This window comes from Mesoplodon densirostris, chromosome 10 (genome assembly GCF_025265405.1).
Source record: "Mesoplodon densirostris isolate mMesDen1 chromosome 10, mMesDen1 primary haplotype, whole genome shotgun sequence".
Classification (NCBI taxonomy): Eukaryota; Metazoa; Chordata; class Mammalia; order Artiodactyla; family Ziphiidae; genus Mesoplodon; species Mesoplodon densirostris.
In genome coordinates this window covers 37,648,783-37,658,412 of record NC_082670.1, presented here as the reverse complement: position 1 = coordinate 37,658,412, position 9,630 = coordinate 37,648,783, and positions in this window count along the sequence as shown.

Below are 9,630 nucleotides of genomic sequence, written 5' to 3'. Positions count from 1 at the left end.
TACCTTCCTTCTGAAACTTCCTCACACAAACCTTCTCCTCCTCTGGGCTTTTCCTCCCCATGTTTCTGCAGCTCTGTTTTTCCTTCTGAACCCCATAGTGTGTCCACCATTAGGCCTTTTACTCTGCCTTACGTAGTCACCTTACTTTTTGTGTGTGTTTGGTCCTTTCAAAATGGTTCCCTGTAAAGCAGCTACATTGTGTTGCATTGTTTTGTATCTTTGCACCAACTGTGGTGATATACATATAGTAAATGTTCAGTGAATTGTTTTTATGTAATTGAACAGTTTAGCCCAAGAAATTAAAGTAAAAATAGGTCAGTTAAAGCTGTTAGATCCCTAGGGAACGAAGTGGAAGCAAATGCAAAACTGCCCTGTAGCTATGTTTCCACAACTCAGGGCTCACAGGGACAAAAAGAGGAAGGAAAAAAAAATCCTCACGATAAAAATACTACAAACCACTCAAAAACACATTCCATTACAAGAGTAAATGCGCAAAACAGGAGGATTAATACTCGTGGGGACTTGATGTAATAAGCAATCTGAAAGAAACTTTAAGGGGAAAACGGTAGTTTTCAAATGAAGGCAAAGATAAAGAATAGAAAGTGCTGAAAAAAAAAAGAAAATGACATTGTGAAAAAAGAAGAGGTATATTTGAAAAGGAATCAAGTAGCTCATCTAGAAATGAAAAGTGTACTCACTGAAATGATTGAGTGAAAGAAAATCTTGCTCAGTATTCCCTCTACTGAGCAACCTGGCAGTATGTACTCAGAGCTATGAAGCAGTTAGCCTTGGGCTGGTTAGTGCCTCCTTGTGTGTGCCTCCCATTACCCTCTGTGACTGCCTCCTCACAGGGCTTACCGTGCAGCACTGTGGCTGCCTGCTTTCCTGTCAGTCTCCTCATTAGACTGTAAGTTCTTGGAGTCCAGGGACTATCCTATTCATGGTTGGCACAGTGCCTGGCACGTGGTAGGAGCCCACTAAATACTTGCTAGAAAATGAATGAGCAGATATACTTTTAACAGTTGTACAAAGTTATTTATGGTAGCACCACTTAAAGAATGAAAACTTGGACTTCCATGGTGGTGCAGTAGTTAAGAATCTGCCTGCCAATGCAGGGGACACGTGTTTGATCCCTGGTCCGGGAAGAACCCACATGCTGCGGAGCAACTGGGCCCGTGCGCCACAACTACTGAGCCTGTGCTCTAGAGCCTGTGAGCCACAACTACCGAGCCCACTTGCTGCAACTACTGAAGCCCATGCACCTAGAGCCCGTGCTCCATAACAGGAGAAGCCACTGCAAGGAGAAGACCGCGCACCGCAACGAAGAGTAGCCCCTGGTCACCGCAACTAGAGAAAGCCTGCACGCAGCAACGAAGATCCAATGCAGCCAAAAATAAATTAAAAAAAAAAAAGAATGAAAACTTTAGGGGGCTTCCCTGGTGACGCAGCAGTTAAGAATCCTCCTGCCAATGCAGGGGACATGGGTTTGAGCCCTGGTCCGGGAAGATCCCACATGCCGCGGAGCAACTAAGCCCATGCGCCACAGCTACTGAGCCTGTGCTCTAGAGCCCGCGAGCCACAACTACTGAGCCCATGTGCCACAGTTACTGAAGCCCGTGTGCCTAGAGTCCATGCTCTGCAACAAGAGAAGCCACCGCAATGAGAAACCCGTGCACCGCAACGAAGATTAGCCCCCACTCACCACAACTAGAGAAACCCTGCGCACAGCAACAAAGACCCAACACAGCCAAAAAAATAAAGAAAGAAAATAAAGAAAAAAAGGGAAAAAAAAGAATGGAAACTTTAGGAAGACCCATATGCCCCAAAGTAGGACCAAACAAACAGCAGAGAATTAACAAGAAATATTACTCTTGGGAATTCCCTGGTGGTCCAGTGGTTAGGACTTGGTGCTTTCACTGTCGTGGCCCAGGTTCGGTCCCTGGTTGGGGAACTAAGATCCTGCAAGCCTCGTGGTGCAGTCAGGAAAAAAGAAAAAAAAAAAGAAAAAAAGAATACTGTTGAGAATTGCCAGGTATATAGATCACCAGTCCCCGGGATCCTGTGGGGAACTACTGTTACAATGAAAAGAGAGAATACAAAATAGTAAGTACCCATTATTGCAACTAAGTTGACATCACACACACCAGGTCAGGAAGGAACTTGAGGTGATGCCAAGGCCAGCATGAGAGTTCAGGCCTCACCTGGGGAAGCCCAGGTGTCAGAATTTATCCTGGTATAAAGAAGATGGGTTTGTCTGGATGCAGGCTCCCTGTTTACTAGTTCTGAGCAAGAATGTTCTGGCTGCTGCCTCTGTTCACCTGCTTGCCTGGGGTAGGGGTGGGGAGAGCTGGCCTTCCATCTGTACTGAATTCCTGGGGTCCTATACTCACCTTAACTCAGGAATCACCTCTTGTCCTAATTAGGCTAAAAGAAGGTACATTATAACTGTCATCATCTCAGGAATTCTGGCATATCGTGCAGGTCACCAGATGTATTGGCATGCGAGATCCCTAAGCCTTCTGGGAGAAACATGGAAGACAGCTAAGGGACTAATAGGTCCCAAGGCCTTGGGATGAAGCCTACAAGAGTGAAGACGGGGAAATGGGGCCTCTACACTCTGGGGAGACATGGTGTGTCATGGTGAGCACAGTACTCACCCCAGGGTCAGAAAGGGTCAAATGCCTGGTTGGTGTTCTGCTCTATCATCCTCCTCTTGGTGGAGAAAGGTGAGTCCATTTAAATCTCTTGTGCCCAATGTTTGTTTATCCTGAGAGGTGGGAAGAAGTTTTCTTATCCTGAAGTAAAAATCAAACATTAATGGGCCATTGCCCCGAGTCTGGGTGAGTTTGGGGATTAAGACAATATCAGGACTTTTCATTCAGTGGAAGAATATTTAGCACTGAAAAGACATGAACTATTGATATGGGCAATGACATGGGTGAGTCTCAAAGACATAGTATTCTAAGTGAAATAATCCAGACACAAAAGAGCACATGTTGTATGATTCCATTTATATGAAGTTGTAAAACAGGCAAAATTAATCTGTGGGGATAAAAATCAGAACAGTGGTTACCTGTGGAAGAATGACTGGAAAGAGGCATGTGGAACTTTCTGGGGGGAATAAAAGCATTCTTCACCTTGACTAGGGTGGTAGTTATGTGAGTAGGTACACTAGTAAAAGCTCACCAAACTGTACTCTTAAAATCTGGGCATTTTCTTCTAAGACAATTATTCCTGAATTAAGGAAGAAATATTTCAGGACTAAGATTCTTGTTGTTTCCTTTTAGTGAGTACCTAAGGGTTTTAAAGGGTCAAAATGTTGCACACATTCGTGTGAATTCTTACATAACTAGAAAAACAAAACTATTCCCTTCTCCACTGCTTCCCTATCACCCTGTGGCAGAGTCTGAATCCTTATGTGCAGTGGTGTGCTGGTAAGTGTTTAATAACTGGCTCTCTAAGGAAAAGAAAAGCCCTGATTTGTAGCACTTGCTGATTCACGTGGTGTAAATATTCTCACCATGGCTGATTTCATGGTGCTAGTGAGATGTCACTGAGCACAGATTTGGGAAGAAATGGGTACAGTTGACTTTCGCAAGCCAGTAGGAGCCAGCTCCAGCACACCCCTGCGGCAAAAGCCTTTATTGCAAAGCTTCCGGGGAGCCTTGGCGGAGCTGAGGCAGCAGCCGTTAAGCGGTGTGAGGCTCTGGGGTGAGCAGCCATTGCCTATTCGCTTGAACGTGAAGGATGGCAGGAAGGAAGGGACACTGCTCTCAAGTGGTCATGTAAATACAACCCTGTTGTAAGAGGGGTCAGCCTTGCAAGATACGGCAGTTCGGCAGCTGTATAACTGGGGTTAGCAATCTGCTGGCAGCATTTGGATTTTCAAGTGAAAATACGGGTTATTTCATTTAAAATTCCTGAATTTTCTTGGGGAGAACAAAGAGCAAAATCCAGTACCAGAGGGCCTGCACTCCCTCCTGACAAGAATAGGTCATAACAGGATAAAAGCTGCCCCTGTGAGAAGGGCATGGATTCTCCACCCATCTCTGCATCTCAACAACACACCTGCTGCAACCAGGGGTTTGCCTACATGGCTCTAGTTGGAATTTGAGTTTCTAAATCCTGGTTTACATTGTGCAGTCTCTAAGAATTAGTTTGGTTTCTGGTAGAACGGTGTGTGTGTGTGTGTGTGTGTGTGTGTGTGTGTGTGTGTAGACTGTTACTTGCTGGGTGAGCTGAAGAATATCCATGCACAGCTACAGTCCTCCCAGTTGGAGGAACCAGACTTGGCATCTTAGGGTACTCACGTTCACTCTGGGTGCTCTTGAGACACCGACGGACAACAGAACCTGGCCAGGGCATTGCCTGGACCCCTGATTCCCAATTCTCACTGAACATTAGAATCGCTAAAAGAGTTAAAAAAAAAAAAAAATCTCAGCCTAGGCAGTTGACTAAGAATCTCTGGGGATAGAGTCTGGAAATTAAATGTTTTAGGGAAGCTCTACAGATGATCCCAATATGTTTTTTGGTTTTTTTGTTTTTGTTTGTTTTTCTTTTAATGAAGGCACCAGTTAAAGGTGCTTTTTCCTTGGACCAAAGGAAGAGTCACAGGTAGCATCCAACTTAAGTTCTCTTTCCTCCTCAGGTTGTAGTTCTCAGTCCTTCGTCTAAGAAAGGGGCAGGACAGTGAGAGAGGTGTGGCTTGCTCACCCCCACCGCTGCTCGGGACCAGGTAGAAGTTGCATCTCGTTCAGAAGACTAGGGCCGGGGTTCCAGCAGGGACTAGAGGCAGAATGAACTTTGGCTCTCAGTGAAGCTGGGTGCCCTGTGAGAGTTCAGAAGAGACAGAAAATAAAAATGCCCCTTGAGTCCTTCAACCAATATTTATTGAGCACCTACTATGTGCAAAACACTGTTGCAGTTACTGGGGATATAGCAGTAAGCAAAATAGACAAAAATGCCTGCTTCATGGAGCTAGCATTCTAATGGGGGAGACAATAAACATAATAAAGAAACCAGTATATGAGAAAGAGATAAGTGAGAAAAATAAAGCAGAGGAGGGGGACTGGGAATATGTAGTGGTATTACAATTTGGGGAATATATGGGGATGAGGAAAGCCCTTGGTGAGAAGGTAACACTTAAGCAAATACTTAAAGGAGGCAAGAGGGTGAACCAGGTGGGTATATGGCAGAAGAGAGTTCTAGATTGAAGGAATGGCACATGCAAAAACCCTGAGGTGGGAGTTTGTCTGGCAGGTTGGAGGGCAGAGAGGAGGTCAAGTCCCTAGAGCAGAGTGAGGGGGGGATAGTGGTGGAAATGAGGTCAGGGAGTTGGGCCTTGTAGGCCATTGTCTGTGGACTTGGCTATGACACCCAATGACACATAAATTGGAGAGATCCCTAAGGTAGACCAGACAAAGGTGGCCCTTGAAAAGTGTGGGGAAACTGAGGCTAGAGTCACGGACATTCAGTCAGCTTTCTTTCTGATTTGCCCTATCGGGGACTGGGACTGTGATGGGGGGGGTCACTGAACCCTGAGATGGGTGGAAAACTGCAGGGTGTATGTATGTGTCACCCTGAGGGGCCGGGGCCTGGGGGAGGAGGCGGGACAGGGCTGGGGCTTGATGGAACCTGGTCAAGGTGGAGGGCAGACGATGGAGGAAAGAGAACCCTACACTCTTCCACGACCCCTTCCTACATGCTCAGAGTGGCCTACTCCCTATTCAGGAAAGATTTGTGGAGGGCCTGCTATGTGGCAGGCACTGTGCTAACTTCTGGGGACACAGAGACACATAAGCCAAGGTCCTGTCCCCTCAGGGTCTTGTAAAGACTACAGCCTCTGGCGAGATTTTAAGAGTGTCATTTGTCACATTTCCCCACGTTCCTAGCACTGGGGCTATTTGCTGAAAGGAAAGAAGGAAGAGAGAATCCTGGTGGGAAGAAAGAAGGAATCATGCAGCTCTTTGATGGGAGAAATGGATTTTAGTGGTTCGTTATGTAACAGTTCTCCCAGAAGTATGCAAAAGCGGAGCTTTGTGACAGAGAAGATGCGCTGATGGTGGATCTCCAGCGGGTGGAGAATAACTCCTGCTGGCGTGTGGGGAGATGGGCAGCAGTAGCTCAGGCGGGGAAGTGCTCATGGGATAAAGGTCACCAGTGGGCAGGGCAGCTGGCTGTGCGGAAACAATCTGTTCTTTCTCCGCTCAAAACCTGTCGATTCTCTCCAAGCTGCTCATGTTTCTCCAGCAGGTCTCAAGAAAGGCCCACAGCTGTTTGAAGATAAAAAGAGCCTGACTTAGGGTGTGAGGCCCCACCTGCTGGCCGTGTGCTCTGAGAAGCCGCCGCCTAGCACCATTCCTGGGCTTGGGCCTTGCCTTGCTGGCTCCCATCTGGCGCCTCCCTGCCTGGTCCCCATTCCGGTTGTGTGGGCGTAGCTCGGCCTCCTGCATGTTCCCTGTTAGGCCAGCCCTGCTGCTGCTTCACCCACCCGGCTGGCTCCTCATTCCGGCTTTCCCAGGACACCACCCTAGGTCCCACCTGAGGCCAGCCTCTGGTGACCTTGAGGCCTTCTTGAATAGCAGGACAGGGCCAGGGCCTGGCACAAGGCTGGCCCAATCCCTGAGAGTACCAAGTCTGAAACTAGATCATTCACACGCCGAAGAAGAAGAAAGAGTTGTTTATGTTCTTCACTGACATCCTCCCGGCCACCCACGTCAGGACTGACACGTTTGCTGTCTTGTCTTTCAGGCCTCCGCACCCCTAGAATGGACCTTCCCCTGGCTCATGTGGAGGGAGGTTGATTTTAACGTCCTGTGTTGCTCAAGGCGCTAATGGGCTCTGAATAATCACACCCCACGGACTGACAGTACAAATTAGGAACACCCAGAGCACAAAGGGGCAGGGGGCACACAGAAGGGGAAATATGGGAAGCTTCCTGGGATGGGAGCAGGAACAGCAGGAAGCAGGGCTGCCTGAGCCTGGCACCCAGGCCGGCTGATGGGCAGCCGGCAGCACCAAGCTCTCCCCGAAGATAGGAAGATAAATGCCGGAGGGACTGAACGGGAAAATTCTGGCTGTTTGGAGGAGGGGACAGAGGAGACTAGTCTATGAGGGGGGCGAGCTTTTTTCATCCCTCCTCCTCCAAGCCAGGGACTGCTGAGGAAAGCCCACCCCTCCACTGGCACTGGTGGTGTGGCCTCTGCTCATCACATGACTACCCAGACAGCCCACACCCCCAACCCTGTCAGGGCCTCCCCGAGCCTCGAGCCTCGAGCCTCACAGGGGCTAGAAGACTGAGGGGGAGGGGGAGGCTGCGAGGGGAGGAACGGCAAGGGCTGCACCAGACACTGGAGCAGGTTTCAGCCAGCTGCTGGCATCTCCCCTGGATCCGCGTCATCCCTCACTCACAGGCCTGTCTGTCACAGGCCATTAAGTTCTTGGCAGGTGCTGTGTTTGGCTGGGGCTGCAGGCCAGGTTGGGGGCAAGGGGGTCCCAGGGAACATGCCAGCCTGTCCTCTCTGGGCCTTGGCTCACTGGGGCTACGTGCTCCTCTGGGGAGTCCTCACTCTCCCCTGAAAAAGCCACACCCTCACACACCCCTGGAGATCACACGTATCTCTCTCTCTCTCTCTCTCTCTCTCTCTCACACACACACACACACACACACACACACACACACACAACCTCCAGGTCCCAAATGTTGACATTTCCTCCCTGGCAGCCCCCAAATGCCCTCTGTTGCCCCAGGGCTGCCAGTGAAAGGCCCTTTGGGTGCCCCTAGTCTGCACACAAAGCCCCATTTGCATCCCAGGGCAGAGCTTTCTTGCCAGCCTGCCAGCTTGTCTGCCATGTGACTGCCCAGCCCTACAGTTCCTGCTTGGGCATCCCTCCCTCTTTCCCTCTGTCTGGGCTGCAGGAACTGAGCTCTTCCATCCTCCTTAAGGCTTGAAAGCAGAACTAAGAGAAGAGAAAGCATGAGGCTTATCTATGCCAAGGACCCCAAGAGCCCTGAAATGGATGCCCCCACTCAGAGAGAGATGTATTCACAACCATTGAATCAGGGCCTACTCTGCATAAAGAAAATTCAGTTCATGTGAAAGCACCTCAGCTCAGCAGACAAAGCCTGCCAGGGACAGGCTCCTGGGGCCCCCTCAGCCTGTGTCCTGCCATTCCCCAGTCCCTAGACACTCCAATGTGCTGGACTCCCTGCCCTTATTCCTAGTCTCTCCCTGGTCTCTCAAGCCCACACCACTTCCTTCTGCTTTGAATGCCTTTTCCCACCTTCTCAACCTGGAGAGTTTACTCATCCTTCATCCTTCAGGCTGCCTCTGCTAGGAAGCCTTCCTTGATAGCACCCTCTGCTCTCTGCAGACTTCAGTGCCCCTTCTTTGGGTGTCCACAGCTTCCCTGTTCAAAGCATTTCCCACATTGTATTTCAGTTGTTAACAGGCCCATCCTCCTCCTTAGACTATGAGCTAAGGGGCAGGGGACAGTGTTTAATCCATAACCTCTACCATAGGGCTGACACAGAGTAGATGCTCAAGAAATACTTGCCAACCGAATGCATGACTTAATGAATGGGGCAGAAGAGATCCAAGTAAACAGAGAAGAACACCAGGTCGCTGAGGAGGGAAAGGAATGCCAGCAGTAGATATCAAGGAAGGCTTCCTGGAGGAAGTAAATAAGCTGTTGACAGGGTGGAGACATTCCAGGCAAAAGGAACTGATTGGTCGGGGGTGGGGTGCAGGGGAGCCATAGAAAAGGTCTTCTGTCAGGAATAACATTCACTGAGCACCTTCTCTGTACCAGGCCCTACTCTAAACCCTTACACATGGTATTATTTAATCTTCACAACAACCGTAGGAGATTGGCACTGTAATTATCCCCATTTCACAGATGAACAAAGTAAAGTTCAGTTACTGGCTCAAGGAGTATAGGTCAGATTTGATGAGAGAAGCAGAACAACCAGAAGTGATACAGAATATGGGATTTGACCTTATGCAATGGGGCAGCTACTTAAAGAATTGATGCTTCTGAGTCTAAAATCCTCATGGCAGGCAGTGAGGAAGGGAAGATGGATGTGAAATTGGGGAGAACAAGAAGGAACTGAACCAGTGAGGAAGGGCTGGGACTCTGGAGGATGAACAGGCAGCCACGCCGAGACAACTTCGGTGACACAAGTGACCTGCAGAAGAAGTTGGCACCCTTTGTCCTGGAGCTAAACACACACCCAGCCTAGGACTAGACAAGCTGAAGGAGGTCGGTAGAGAACCCACAGATCTGCATCAACACGCGTGAACTGCAGCACCGCAGGAGCCCTGCACCAACCACAGGAGCAAGCACGGCTGCTGCGTCCCCCCCTGCCACCATGGTCAGCTTGCAGGAAAGGGAATTCTGGAACTGTGGTTCAGCTTAGCTCAGCTGACACAGCCCAGAGCTACCACTCAAGGTCCCAACCCAGACCTGCATGTGTATAAGGAAGAAATGGCTGGGAAGTTCATCAGAGCCAAACCAGGGGCTCTTGGCAGCACTCCAAGGAATTTGGGATTCCTTCTGTGGGATAACAGTGCTGATTTTCGAGACTGTGTTGAGTTGGAAGCGAAGGTGGGACATGCCCCTGGTGATGTC